Raw genomic sequence first — 15,824 nt, 5'->3', positions numbered from 1 at the left:
ATGCAGAGAAAATATAAACTACTCTACCACTACTCCACCTCCAGTACTAGTAGTATAAAAAGATATATAGGCTGGAGCTTGAGCGCTTTCTTGCTAAGGGCTGCCCACTTGCTTCTCACACTACCACCCTCTCTCCAGATCTAAAAAAGATGGCCCCTCTCTCCCTCCTCAGCGGTGGTCACAGATCCACCGGGGAAGAAAAGGACGTGCAGCGTTGACGCACTCGTCGTTAGCGAGCGAGGTCACGCACTGACGACAAGGCCGTCCTCTCAGACCTAGCGCCCGCGCGGGATGGCCTCCGTCCCCAAGCTTGCTGTCATAGTGTGTGCGGAAGACGACGACCACGAGCGAAGCCACTTCCCGCCGACCCTTAGGTATGCTACCTCTTTTCGAACCATAACCTTGTTCTATTGCCCCATCTGCCACGTCGTTGCATGTGGATCTTTTTCCACTCCACCATCTTCCCAATTTGCTATCCTCTGCTCTGCTGGCCACGCAGACGAAAACCATAATTTGCACTATTAAAGGAAACCCTACTTCATGCAGACTAATCCATGTCTAGGTTGGATAAGGAAAGGAAGAGAGACTGTACTGTCCAAGAGAGTAGGCATCGAACCCGCATCTAGGTTGAAAAGGGGAAATCAGTAGCTAAGGAACGAGTCTCGTGTCTCTTGGTTGAAGAAGGGTAGAAAGGCATGACAACGCAATAGAGAATGACCAGGTCGATCGGTTTGTTGTCCTCGCATAGGAAAAAGGTGTCTAAAGAGAACAAAATGGGACATAATCGACATATGCTGCCTGGATATTTGTTGCTCTGGGCAACCATACCTCCCTCACCACTATGTGTCCGTGGAGGTACATCGTACTGGTGCGCCCACTGTCCGAATGGGCCTCCCATGCTCTTATTGCCATTTTTTTGCTATTAGTATAATGCCAGCAGTCAAGTTAAGCAATGGTACTGCTAAAGTGGTGCCACATTTAACTAATGCCGCTCTCAGTCTAATGCCACCGATAAATTTAAGCAATGCCATTTAATGTCACTCGATTATTTCAGGGTTAGCTGTTGATTGTGGATGTATTAAAGATTTTTCAGCTAAGGCATTCTAATGCTGTTGCACAGCCAGTATACCAACGATGAAACTTGTTACTACCTTCAGATTTTTGCACTGTTAATGCTTATAGATTACATACCTCACTTTCATGAGATAAGTTAATTTTTTTGTACAGTGTCACCAAAATGCCAAGGCGTTGATGTCATTTTATTTTGGTTAAACTGCACAGACAATTATGAAGACAAGAGGAAAGGTCAAGAGTGGGCACCTCCTCCTCCGGCTGTTCTCTTGATTCGTTCGATCAAGTTTTTATGTTTGATCGATTATCAAGATTGGTATAGCAATTTTTAAGGTCCCCCCGAGTTCAAAATGATATTTACCTTGGAGGTACATGGTTTGCAATTTTTTTATACTGTCATTAGTTAATAATGCTAGTTACCTTCAGACTTTTGTATTTGGTTTAATGCGCATGCATAGCTAGTACACCAATGCTGAAACTTGTTACCTTTAAATTTTGTATTGTTAATTCTTATAGAAACCTTCTAGTTCTAGAGTTTATTGAAATCTGTTTAGTAAAACCATTGTACTGTACCCTGTAATAAACTAACTACTCTACTGTTGCACTAGCCACTGGATTAGTGTATATTTATAGTATTCGAATGGTGTTGCATTAGCGTATGGACATAAATAAAGTGTGGCAAGCTTTCCCAGATATGTGCTCAAGAAAACTACTACCTATTTTTCTAAATACTAGACGTTTGGGTACTTTAAATTGAACCGCGGAAATGTCTATATTAAGGAACAAAGGGTGTAGAGTTCACTCAAATTATCCCGGTAAAGCTAGTCACACCTTTGTTAAAATTAATGTTCATTATGTTATCAGAGGAGGTCTGTATGTTTGTATCTAATGCCTGTCGACTACATACCTGACATCATGATGTAATGTTAAGTCATTTCCTTTTGTACAATGTCACTAAATTGTCAAGGCGGTGATGGCATTTTATTTTAGTAGAACTGCACAAAATTTGCTTAAAAGAAGAGGAAAGGTCAAGAATGGCTCAGTTTTTCAGAAAAAACTATGTATGCCTTCCTGACATCAGCCGATGTTGCTTTATTTATTCCTTCAAACAGGTGGTTAGAAACAGTCTTGCTACCTTTTCCCATTAAGAAATTGGAATGCTTATATTTGTGAGTCTATGCTTCAACTAGTGCCACTTTTAGAGTAATCACACTTTCAATATCTATGCAAATAGGGATGCTCGATTTTAGTGGAACTGCACAAAAAGTCCAACTGGTTCAACATTAGGAGCATGTTTTTTTCCCAAACCTTTATATCCAATTGGTGGCACTATGAGCTGCTCATTACGAAGGTACATGGTTTGCTACCATCTTGCTACTCTTTTTGTACTGTCATTAGATAGTAATATTAGTGGTTTGCATGTGAATTTATTGGCAGGGTGGACCTACGTTGGAGGTGCAGGACATGATTCAATGATTGGATGCTCAATTTCGGTTGTATCGATTTCACCTCTTCCATCACTGCGAACATGGATATCCTTGGTCTGATGAAGAATAGGCACTATATTTCTGCTCTGAACTAGCAAATCAATTCAGTATGAAATTGTCCAGGGCAAAACATAACTGTATCAGATTGTCCAGTGCAGAACATGACAGATGCTAAGCGGAAGAGACATGTTTAAACCGAAAATACAAGGTGTGGTATATGTTTACTAGCTGCTTGATATTTGTGCAGACAGAGATGTCTTCCCGTTGCTATTTGGCAAACAAACAAAGTGTCCGCAATTTTGGTTGAACTGCACAAGAGAATAGTATAGTCACTGCATGCAGTGCCATTTGAAAATAGACACAGAAAGATTGGATAGTCACTTCATGGACTACAGAAAAGTAGTACTATACTATTTATTGGCCAACACTAGGTGCTTCATTGCTTTGGTATGATTATACAGTGGGCATCATTTTGCCTAAGTTAAAGTTTGTATTCCAAAAATAGTCTCGCGGTGTGATCGAGAGAAGACCAAATCATATTGCAGTGGATGTTCCTCCATCATGTGTGGTTCATTCTCATGGTTCCAGCTGTTGGTGAAACCACTTACGTTTGCAAGAGGAATTGTAGACTTCACAAACAAATTTGTCTTTCAGTCTATACTGAATGTTGGCCAAGATAAGCATCCATGTTAGTAGGAAGAACAGATGTTTTTTCTAGATCTTTGCTTTTGGAGCTACATATTTGTATATGATTTGTGAATCATTTAGATGCATTAACATGTTGATCTTATGCATGGGAATCATACTAGTTAGTTTTAATTGTGACGCAAGATCCGAAGTGGCCGATATTTGCTTTTGGAGCTACATATTTGTATATGATCTGTGAATCATTGAGATGCATTAATAGTTACTTATTTCTGTTCGCTCAGTTTTTACAAGTTACTGATCGATCACTAGCTAGCCTACAAATGCGCTCCTGGCAGTTTTATTTGTTACGCAAGATGCGAAGTGGCAGTTTTTTGAATAAAAACACCTACCTCTGAAGAAACTGACAAGCTACACTATCGATCCTACATGGATAAAAATGCCTACCTCTGAAGAAGTTTAAGCCTAATTAATTCCGTGAGCAAAGCAGCAAGACCAAGGCATGGCAATAATTAACGACATGCAGGAGTTTAGGCCTAATTAATTCTAGCGATTTAAGTGGCTGCATGCATGCCCTCGATTGCGACTCATTGCATGCTGCTTCGTGTACTGCCTGCGAGCGATTCTAAGTGCCTGCATGCAGCCGACCGTAATTAAGGCATCTAACTGATGCGAAAAAGATACACTTTAATTGTTGTGGGTTTTTTAAATCCGTGGAATCATTATTGACAAGGAGGGAGATGATTCGAGTGCACTCGTTTGACCACCATGCCAGCGTGCGACCCAGACGGGACGGGATAACACAATCATAATTTCAGTTTCTCTAGTTTTCCACAGCAAGCTGGCGCGCTAAGCCATTATGCATTGAATTCCGATGACCGCCGCGCTACCTTCCGCCTATAAGTACTGCTTGCCGGCCTTCTCCGGTGCCACCGTGACCCAACTCGCCATATCCTCATAAGCCCCCACCGGCCCGACGTCGCTCGCCACGTCCGCCATGCCCCCGCCCGTCCGCGGTAGGCGACGCCAGAGGCGGTCACCGCCGGAACTAGTGTTCGGGTTTTCACCGGAAGGTAGACGGAGGGAGGAGGCATTCTATCTGCCTTTAGATGGCAATGCGAAGATCGATGAGTTGTTGGAGCGCGACCACATGGCGGAGGAGCAGGAGTTGTTGGAGAGCGACCGCCTGGCGGAGGAGCAGCATATCGCCGATTTGCGCCGCCAGCGGGACATGGAGCAGCAGCGCACCGATGCTCTGAGTCACGAGCAAAGCGCCCGTAACTGGGCCGACTACATGGAGGCCGGCGCCCGCAAATAGCCCTGGAGGTTGTCGGGCACGCACATGTTCGCGACGCTGATTTTTACTACCAGCTCATCAAGTGGGTTTCCCGCTTGGAAGCCGAAGCTTTGGTGGACCACGCCGACATGGAAAGGGCCAACGCGCGCGAGCAACGCGCCCTATCGCACCTCTTGCAAGTCCGAGGCGAGGCGCACGACGCCGGTGCCGGCGTTTAGCATGTACCACAGATGGCGGTCGGCATCGTCTAGTTAGCTAAGAGTAAGTTAGTACTTGTACGCTACTTGAGTATTAGTGGGAGTAGATAGTTAACTTGGCTATGATGGTTGTCAACGTGGAAGTTCAGTACTTGGATCAGACCTGTTACTTTGCTCTGAATGTTGAACTTTCCGTTTGAACGTATGGAATGGGCTGTTATTTTTTTAAATGGGTTGTATTTGTCCACGGTTTAGAGGCTGACTTGTGGGCCTAGCAAGTTGATGCGTACACAATCAGGAGATGATTGTACGTGGAGAGGATGATAGCAGGGACCCGCCAAGGTCATGGCAGTACACAAGCAAGTGCCTCCTTATTTCAAGCCAATAAAAAAATGGCTCCTCCTAGTGGATTTCTGACATCTGGGTCCCATGCCATTGTCAACGTAGTCAATAAACGAGAGAATTGCACAATGAGCGGCTGACACCAGGGACCCAGCAGCTCGCCCAGTTATTTTTGTTTTGGGTTAATTTGATAAATGCCACTCCAAATCTGGTGTATCTGAGAAATGCCACTGCAATTTCCAAACTTTGAGAAATGCCATTTCATGCCATTTCTAGTGGCATTTTTCGAAGTCTGGAGTGGCGTTTTTCAAAGTTTGCAAACTGCAGTGGCATTTTTCAAAGTTTGCAAAACTGCAGTGGCATTTTTCAAAATTTGGAAATTGCAGTGGCATTTTTATGAATCGCCATAATTGGACTGGCATTTATCTAATTTTTTTGAGACGGAAGCAGGGTGTCAACTGGGCTGTGCGGGACACTCTGGCCTGTCTAGACAACCTCTTCTTTTATGTTTACCACAGACCAGCCCAGTAGTTTTTTTCTTTCTGAAAATGGCTAGCCCAGTTTTTTTGATTTATCAAGTAAGTCGCTTTATCAGGCCTGTTGGGCTGCAAATCTTTCAAAACGAGGAGAGCTTCATTCGGCTGGCCGAGAAAATGGCCTATCAGTAATGAGAAATGGGTTGTGCATTTTTAAAACACATCAAACCGGCAATTAGTTTCAAATATCTTTTTTTCATTTCGAGATTTTAAATTGCATTGATTTTTATGCGTGGACAATTTATTAGATTTTATATTGATAAACATTTATTTTTAAAATCAGTCTGAATGTGACTCGAAATTTCGGGATTAAAAACAGTTCAGACCGCACCGACATATGCAAAATTTCGTATAATTTTTTAACCGTGGCCACAATATGGACTGTAATGCTAGCAAAAAGAATATGGGCTCCAAAAAACCCGTAAGAATTAGCAAATGGGCTGTAAATTATTTGAAATAATGGCAGATGGGTTGTATGCTGTTTTCCAACAATTTGAGGCTTTCCACAAATGGCATGTATACTGTTGGATGTCCATCCAACGGCCATCGTGCTTCTTCAATCTCTCCCCTTCCTGCTCCAGCCGCTCAAACAAGCGCCGGCGGGACTGCCTGCTCCCTCCTCCCCGCGGCCGGCTGTGCTGCCGCGCAGGCCCCACCGTACTCCCATCGCTGGCCTAGCCATCCCTCTACTCACCCACACCTGCTGTTATTCTCCGGCGACGACAAACGAACCAGTAAACCCTCGTACAGTCGTACTCCCCTACGCGTGGGAAACAAAAACAACTGCCGAGTCTTCCCTGCCTCCGTGTCATTCCCTTCCTAGGCCTCGCCGTCGTCCACCGCCCTGGTGCTCTCGGCGTGGCGTGGTCAACGACCTACATGCATCTGAAGTGGACTGTACGTGGAGAGGCTGACAACTGGGTCCACGGCCGCACGCACGGAAATGCCTCCTTATTACACACAAAATAATGATTCCTCCACCTGACATCTTGGACCCACCGAAAGGGCCTCTGTATTTCATGAAAAAACGTTACCACCGTTGACAGCTCAGACCCACCAGCTATATCTTCGCACGCAAGGAAGTGCCTCCTTATTATGCACAAAAAATGAATACTCCCCCTGCTAGCTGGGACCCAGTATAGTGGGCCTACTAAGTTGACGGGGACGAAGGGCTTTGTCAACTTAGTCAATATGCACGATTCTAGCTCGACTGACCGTACGATGTCCATCCAACGGCCGTAGTGCTTCTTCAACCTCTGGTCTTCTTGCTCCACCCGCCCAAAGCAGCGCCGGTCGTGCCGCCTGCTCCTGCCTCCCGTGGCCGGCTGTGCTGCCGCGGAGGCCTCACTGCCACCATACTACTCCCACAGCTGGCCAGGCCATCCCTCTACTCCACTCACCCACCCCATGTTATTCTGCGGCGACGGCAGCGCAACCGAACCAGTGAACCCTCGTACTCCTCTCCGCGTGGGCATCCACTGCCGCGTCTTCCCCGGCTCCGCGTCGTCCCCTTCCTAGGCCTCACCGTCGTCCACCGCCGTGGTGCTCTTGGCGCGGCGTGGTCAATGTGGTTAACAATCGAATTCCATCAGAAGAATACTGTACGTGGAGAGGCCGACAACTGGGTCCATGGCAGCTGCAAGGAAGTGCCTCCTTATTACGCGGGAAATAATTATTCCTCCACCTGACAGCAGGGACCCATCGGACGCCCACCAGTGTTTCGCAAAAAAATGTTTGCCCCTGACTGCTGGGACCCACCCGAGGGCCACCGTATTTCGTGGAAAAAACATTCCCCTTGTCGTCAGCTCAGACCCATCAGAAGTGCCTCCTTATTACGCACACAAAAATGAATACCCCCTGCTAGCTGGGACCCACCTTGGTGGGAGGCTGACTTGTGGGCCTACTAAGTTGACGGGGACGGAGGGCTTTGTCAACTTAGTCAATATAAATGATTCTAACTCCAGTGACCGTACGATGCCCATCCAACGGCCGTAGTGCTTCTTCAACCTTTGGTCTTCTTGCTCCAGCCGCCCAAAGCAGCACCGGTCGTGCCGCATGCTCCTGCCTCCTGTCGCCGGCTGTGCTGCCGCGGAGGCCTCACCGCCCCTACTATTCCCACCGCTGGCCAGGCCCTGCGGCGACGACAGCCTCACACCGCAGCCGAACCAGTGAACCCTCGTACTCCTCTTCGCGCGGGCTTCCACTGCCGCGTCTTCCCCAGCTCCCCATTGTCCCCTTCCTAGGCCTTGCCGTCGTCCACCGCCCTGGTGCTCTCGGCACGGCGTGGTCAACTTGGTCAAGGAATGACTTCCATTGGACGTGGACTATACGTGGAGAGGCTGACAGCTGGGTCCACGGTCGCAGCAAGGAAGTGCCTCCTTATTACGTGGAAAATAATGATTCCTCCACCTGAAAGCTGGGACCCACCGGACGAGCCACTGTATTTCGCGAAAAAACGTTTCCCCCTAACTGCTGGGACCCACCAGCTACATCTTCGCACGCAAGGAAGTGCGTCCGGGCAAAAAAACGATTCGCCCCCTGACTGCTGGGACCCACCAGCTACATCTTCACAGGCAAGGAAGTGCCTGACAGTCGGTACCCACCTGGTCGAAGCGTACGTAGCGTTGTCATTCTGGTCGTGAACGTGTATGTACATATATACTGGTGGATGTAGAGGCGCGCACGTGTCGTAGTAGAGGCACGTACGTGTCGTAGTAGAGGCGCGCACGTAGCATGTACACGTACGTACAACGGCCAGGGTGCAAGAAAGAAAATACAGCCACGTATGTGTACATACGGGCGGGGTCTTGAACGCCTACTCGTGCATACGTACGGCCAGGGCTCGTGTACATGGCTGGGTCGGAATGGAGAAACAGCATCATCGTCGTGTTCATGGGGAGGCAACGGATGCGTCATGTTCATGGGGAGGCAACGGAATGCGTCGTGTTCATGGGGAGGCAACAAAATGCGTCGTGTTCATCGGGAGGCAACAGAACGCGTGGGAGCCAACCGGCTGGGTCGGAACGGAATGCGTGGTCATGTTCATCGGGAGGGCTTGGACGGAACATGCGATGGAAACGAGGCCTGGCGTACCGCACAACGGAGGAAACGGACCTCCTACGTTCGGAACGGGGTCCTGATGATCGGGAGGGGTCTGGCGTACTGCAAAACGGAGGAAACGGACCTCCTACGGTCGAAACAGGGGTACTATTGATCGGGAGGGGTGTGGCGTACCGCAAAACGGACGAAACGGACCTCCTACGGTCGAAACGGGGGTCCTGTTCATCGGGAGGGGTGTGGCGTACCGCAAAACGGACGAAACGGACCTCCTACGGTCGAAATGGGGGTCCTGTTCATCGGGAGGGTGTGGCGTACCGCAAAGCGGGACTCCATGGGATACTGTTCATCTCCACCGTCGACCTCCTCCAGCCTCCTCGGGATCCTGTTCATCCAGCCTCCACCACATGCTACTCCACCGGCTACTGTACTACCACCCCTCCACGGGCACCCCTCCACCGTCTACTGTTCATCCAGCCCTCCACACCACGGGGTCCTGTTCAACCATCCCTCCACGGGCACCCCTCCACCGTCTACTGTTCATCCAGCCCTCCACCACACCACGGGGTCCTATTCATCCAGAGGCAACGCCACCGCTCACTGTTAATCCACCCCCCGCAACACTCACTGTTCATCCAATCGATCGGCTTCAGTTAGCAGCAGTAGAGAAGGAATCGCTCGATCGAGTTCAGTTAACAGCCATCGATCGATCGCTCGGGTTTAGTAACGCGTAGCCTGCAGTGCAATCGCTTGGGTTCAGTTAGAGCCCAACGCCTCGCTCGGCTTCAGTTAGAGCCAACGCCTCGCACACACGCGCGTACGTGTACGAGAGAAACACGCATCGCTCGGCCCCCGACCTCCCACCGTAACCGGGAAATCCCCGAAATTTTCCTCCTCCTCGCTTCTACCACGGTTTTTTCCATCATGGACGGCCCAAAGAATGTCATGCAGCTCAGTCTCCGGCCCTCCCAGGACGAAAAGCCCATTTTCTATCATGATTTTTTGGCATAGAAGTAGGAGCCCACCACATCTATGATGATACCGGGTTTTTTCACAATTATCGTCATAGAAGTGTCATATGTATGACAGAATGTTTTTTTGTTCGGCCCAAAATGTCACAGATGTGTCTTTTTTTTGTAGTGTAATGCGGGAGATAAGGGTATTTGATGGGTACTTGGTATGTTGACTTTTGCGTAGACCTCCCCGGCAACGGCGCCAGAAATCCTTCTTGCTACCTCTTGAGCATTGTGTTGGTTTTCCCCGAAGAGGAAGGGATGATGCAGCAAAGTAGCGTAAGTATTTCCCTCAGTTTTTGAGAACCAAGGTATCAATCCAGTAGGAGGCTAAGCGCGAGTCCCTCGTACCTGCACAAAACAAATAAATCCTCGCAACCAACGCAAATAGGGGTTGTCAATCCCTATAAGGCCACTTACGAGAGTGAGATCTGATAGATATGATAAGATAATATTTTTGGTATTTTTATGATAAAGATGCAAAGTAAAATAAAGGCAAAGTAAATAGCAAAGGAAATAACTAAGTAGTAGGAGATTAATATGATAGAGATAGACCCGGGGGCCATAGGTTTCACTAGTGGCTTCTCTCAAGAGCATAAGTATTCTACGGTGGGTGAAAAAATTACTGTTGAGCAATTGACATAATTGAGCATAGTTATGAGAATATCTAGGTATGATCATGTATATAGGCATCACGTCCGAGACAAGTAGACCGACTCCTGCCTACATCTACTACTATTACTCCACTCACCGACCGCTATCCAGAATGCATCTAGAGTATTAAGTTAGAAACAGAGTAACGCCTTAAGCAAGATGACATGATGTAGAGGGATATACTCATGCAATATGAAGAAAACCCCATCTTGTTATCGTCGATGGCAACAATATAATACGTGCCTTGCTGCCCCTACTGTCACCGGGAAAGGACACCGCAAGATTGAACCCAAAGCTAAGCACTTCTCCCATTGCAAGAAAGATCAATCTAGTAGGCCAAACCAAACTGATAATTCGAAGAGACTTGCAAAGATAACCAATCGTACATTAAAGAATTCAGAGAAGATTCAAATATTGTTCATAGATAGACTTGATCATAAACCCACAATTCGTGGGTCTCAACAAACACACCGCAAAAAGAAGATTACATCGAATGGTTCTCCACAAGAGAGGGGGAGAACTTTGTATTGAGATCCAAAAAGAGAGAAGAAGCCATCTAGCTAATAACTATGGACCCGTAGGTCTGAAGTAAACTACTCACACTTCATCGGAGGGGCTATGGTGTTGATGTAGAAGCCCTCCGTGATTGATGCCCCCTCCGGCAGAGCTCCGGAACAAGCCCCAAGATGGGATCTCGTGGATACAAAAAGTTGCGGCGGTGGATTTAGGGTTTTGGCTCCGTATCTAATCTTTTGGGGGTACGTAGGTATATATATGAGGAAGGAGTACGTCGGTGGAGCAACAGGGGGTCCACGAGGGTGGAGGGCGCGCCTAGGGTAGGCAGGCGCGCCCCCTACCTCGTGGCCTCCTCTTTTCTTTCTTGACGTAGGGTCTAAGTCTCCCGGGTCTTGTTCGTTGAGAAAATCACGTTCCCGAAGGTTTCATTCCGTTTGGACTCCATTTGATATTCCTTTTCTTCGAAACCCTAAAACAGGCAAAAAACAACAATTCTGGGCCGGGCCTCCGGTTAATAGGTTAGTCCGAAAAATAATATAAAAGTGGATAATAAAGCCCAATAATGTCCAAAACAGTAGATAATATAGCATGGAGCAATCAAAAATTATAGATATGTTGGAGACATATCATCAGCATCACTGTTTGTCCTTGGTTCCGATGCCGGATGAGACACCCGGCTCTCCCCAACTGACTCTTGAGAAGACATCTTGCTCTAATCTGCAGCATCAACAACTTGAAACAAGAATAGAGAATATTTGCGTGATACAAAAGTCAAAACCTTCAGGAGATTATATAATGAATTTTTACCGACCAAAATACGTATCGTGCAAGAAAACAGAGTCCCGAGAGCACACGAGGTGCGCACGAGGTAGGGGGGCGCGCCCAGTAGGGTAGGGCACGCCCTCCACCCTCGTGAAGACCTCGTGTCCTTCCCGGACTGCTTCTTATTTTTCTATTTTTCTAAATATTCCAAAAAGGAGAAATATTGCCTTAAATACTGTTTTGGAGTCGGTTTACTTACCGTACCAGATACCTATTCCTTTTCGGAGTCTGAAACGTTTCGGAAAGTGTCCCCTATGTATTCCTCCGGGGTTACAGTTTCAATAACATTGGATTCAACATTTATAGGATTACCTGAGATATAATGTTTAATTCTTTGACCGTTCACCACCTTCGGATTTGTGCCTTCGAAGTTGTTGATTTTTATGGCACCGGAATGATAGACCTCCTCGATAATGTAGGGGCCTTCCCGCTTAGAGAGAAGTTTTCCTCCAAAAAATCTTAAACGAGAGTTGTATATCAGTACATAATCACCTACATTAAACTCACGCTTTTCTATTCTTTTGTCATGCCATCATTTAACTTTTTCTTTAAACAACTTGGCATTTTCATAATCTTGGGTTCTCCATTCATCAAGTTAGCTGATATCAAATAACCTCTTCTCACCGGCAAGTTTGAAATCATAGTTGAGCTCTTTAATAGCCCAATAAGCCTTATGTTCTAGTTCGAGAGGTAAGTGACATGCTTTTCCATAAACCATTTTATACGGAGACATACCCATAGGATTTTTATATACAGTTCTATAGGCCCATAATGCATCATCAAGTTTCTTGGACCAATTCTTTCTGGACCTGTCGTGGCATTGTCACAGCAGATGTCCTAGCGAAAGGACTTAGTCGTAGGGCCATCGCAACTGGGAAGCTTAAAGGGGTTAATCGGGAAAAAGGACACGAGAGGTTTTATACTAGTTCGGCCCCTTATGATGAAGGTAAAAGCCTACGTCTAGTTGTGTTGGTATTGCTGGGGTTTTGATCACCAAGATGCTTAACTCGCTGATAACCCACAAGTATAGGGGATCAATTGTAGCCTCTTTCGATAAGTAAGAGTGTCGAACCCAACAAGGAGCTAAAGGTAGAACAAATATTCCCTCAAGTTCTATCGACCACCGATACAACTCTACGCACGCTTAATGTTCGCTTTACCTAGAACAAGTATGAAACTAGAAGTACTTTGTACGTGTTGTTGGATAGGTTTGCAAGATAATAAAGAGAGCGTAAATAAAAAGTAGGGGCTGTTTAGATAAAGACACAACTAAGTTAGGTTTAGTAGAGAGTTTGTTGTTACAAGAAAGTTATTTGTCCCTTAGGCAATCGATAACTAGACCGGTAATCATTATTGCAATTTTATTTGAGGGAGAGGCATAAGCTAACATACTTTCTCTACTTGGATCATATGCACTTATGATTGGAACTCTAGCAAGCATCCGCAACTACTAAAGATTCATTAAGGTAAAACCCAACCATAGCATTAAAGCATCAAGTCCTCTTTATCCCATACGTAAACAACCTACTTACTCGGGTTTGTGTTTCAGTCACTCACGCAACCCACTATAAGCGAATCATGAACATATTGCAACACCCTACAACGGGGATCCCTCACACTTGCGCGACACGGAGAGCACCATAGGACAGCACCAATAATAAAACATGCAACTCAAACCAATCACGATCATCAAATAACCATTTGTACAAAACGGATCTACTTAAACATCATAGGATAGCCATACATCATTGGGAAATAATATATAGCATTGAGCACCATGTTTAAGTAGAGATTACATCGGGTAAGAGAGAGGTTACACCACTGCATAGAGGGGGGAAGAGTTGGTGGTGAAGGCGGTGAAGTTGTTGGTGAAGATGACGGTGATGATGATGGCCCCCGGTGGCACTCCGGCGCCATCGGAAGCAAGGGGGAGAGGGCCCTCCTTCTTCTTATTCTTCCTTGACCTCCTCCCTAGATGGGAGAAGGGTTTCCCCTCTGGTCCTTGGCCTCCATGGCGTGGGAGGGGCGAGAGCCCCTCCGAGATTGGATCTGTCTCTCTGTCTCTCTCTGTTTCTGCGTTCTGGGATTCTACCATTTCACCGTTTCTTATATTCCCGGAGATCCGTAACTCCGATTGGGCTGAAATTTGAACACGATCTCTATCCGGATATTAGCTTTCTTGCTGCGAAATAGGGGCATCAACCGCCTTACGGGGTGGCCACGAGGGTCAGGGGCGCCCCCCCTACCTCATGGGCCCCTCGAGCATCGTCTCGCGTTGATTTCACTTCCCAAAAATCACATATATTCCAAAAAAAATCTTCGTCCATTTTTATTCCGTTTGGACTCCGTTTGATATGGATATTCTGCAAAACAAAAAAACATGCAACAAACAGGAACTGGCACTGGGCACTGGATCAATATGTTAGTCCCAAAAATAGTATAAAAAGTTGCCAAAAGTATATGAAAGTTGAATAATATTGGCATGTAACAATAAAAAATTATAGATATGAAGGAGACATATCAGCATCCCCAAGCTTAATTCCTGCTCGTCCTCGAGTAGGTAAATGATAAAAAGATAATTTTTGATGTGGAATGCTACCTAGCATAATCTTGATCACATATCTAATCATGGCATGAATACTAAAGTACGAGTGATTCAAAGCAATAGTCTATCATTTGACATAAAAACAATAATACTTCAAGCCTACTAATAAAGCAATCATGTCTTTTCAAAATAACAAGGCCAAAGAAAGTTATCCCTACAAAATCATATAGTCTGGCTATGCTCCATCTTCTTTACACAAAATATTCACATCATGCACAACCTCGATGACAAGCCGAGCAATTGGTTCATACTTTTTAACGCGCTTCAGCTTTTTCAACCCTTACACAATACATGAGCGTGAGCCATGGACATAGCACTATAGGTGGAATAGAATATGATGGTGGAGGTTGAGAGAAGACAAAAGGGGAGAAAGTCTCACATCAACGCGGCTAATCAACGGGCTATGGAGATGCCCATCAATTGATATCAATGTGAGGAGTAGGTATTGCCATACAACGGATGCACTAGAGCTATAAGTATATGAAAGCTCAACTAAAACTAAGTGGGTGTGCATCCAACTTGCTTGCTCATGAAGACCTAGGGCATTTGAGGAAGCCCATCGTTGGAATATACAAGCCAAGATCTATAATGAAAATTCCCACTAGTATATGAAAGTGATAACTCAAGAGACTCTCTATATGAAGAACATGGTGCTACTCTGAAGCACAAGTGTGGTAAAAGGATAGTAACATTGCCCCTTCTCTCTTTTTCTCTCATTTTTTGTTTTTTTCTATTTTCTCTCTCTTTTTTTGGGCCTTCTCTTTTTTTGGCCTCTCTCTCTTTTTTTATTTTTATTTTTTCGTCCGGAGTCTCATCCCGACTTGTGGGGGAATCATGGTCTCCATCATCCTTTCCTCACTGGGGCAATGCTCTAATAATGATGATCATCACACTTTTATTTAATTACAACTCAATATTACAACTCAATACTAGAACAAATATATGACTCTATATGAATGCCTCCGGCGGTGTACCGGGATGTGCAATGATCTAGCATAGCAATGACATCAAAAGACGGGCAAGCCATGAAAACATCATGCTAGCTATCTTACGATCATGCGAAGCAATATGACAGTGAATGCTCAAGTCATGTATATGATGATGATGGAAGTTGCATGGCAATATATCTCGGAATGGCTATGTAAATGCCATAATAGGTAGGTACGGTAGCTGTTTTGAGGAAGATATAAGGAGGTTTATGTGTGACAGATCGTATCGTATCACGGGGTTTGGATGCACCGGCGAAGTTTTCACCAACTCTCGAGGTGAGAAAGGGCAATGCACGGTACCGAAGAGGCTAGCAATGATGGAAGGGTGAGAGTGCGTATAATCCATGGACTCAACATTAGTCATAAAGAACTCACATACTTATTGCAAAAATCTATTAGTCATCGAAACAAAGTACTACACGCATGCTCCTAGGGGGATAGATTGGTAGGAAAAGACCACCGCTCGTCCCCGACCGCCACTCATAAGGAAGACAATCAATAAATACCTCATGCTCCAACTTCGTTACATAACAGTTCACCATACGTGCATGCTACAGGAATCACAAACCTCAACACAAGTATTTCTACAATCC

The sequence above is a fragment of the Triticum dicoccoides genome, chromosome 5A (genome assembly GCF_002162155.2).
Source record: "Triticum dicoccoides isolate Atlit2015 ecotype Zavitan chromosome 5A, WEW_v2.0, whole genome shotgun sequence".
In the NCBI taxonomy this organism is placed as follows: Eukaryota; Viridiplantae; Streptophyta; class Magnoliopsida; order Poales; family Poaceae; genus Triticum; species Triticum dicoccoides.
The sequence above is the reverse complement of the archived record's forward strand: the minus strand, read 5'-3'. Positions refer to the sequence as shown.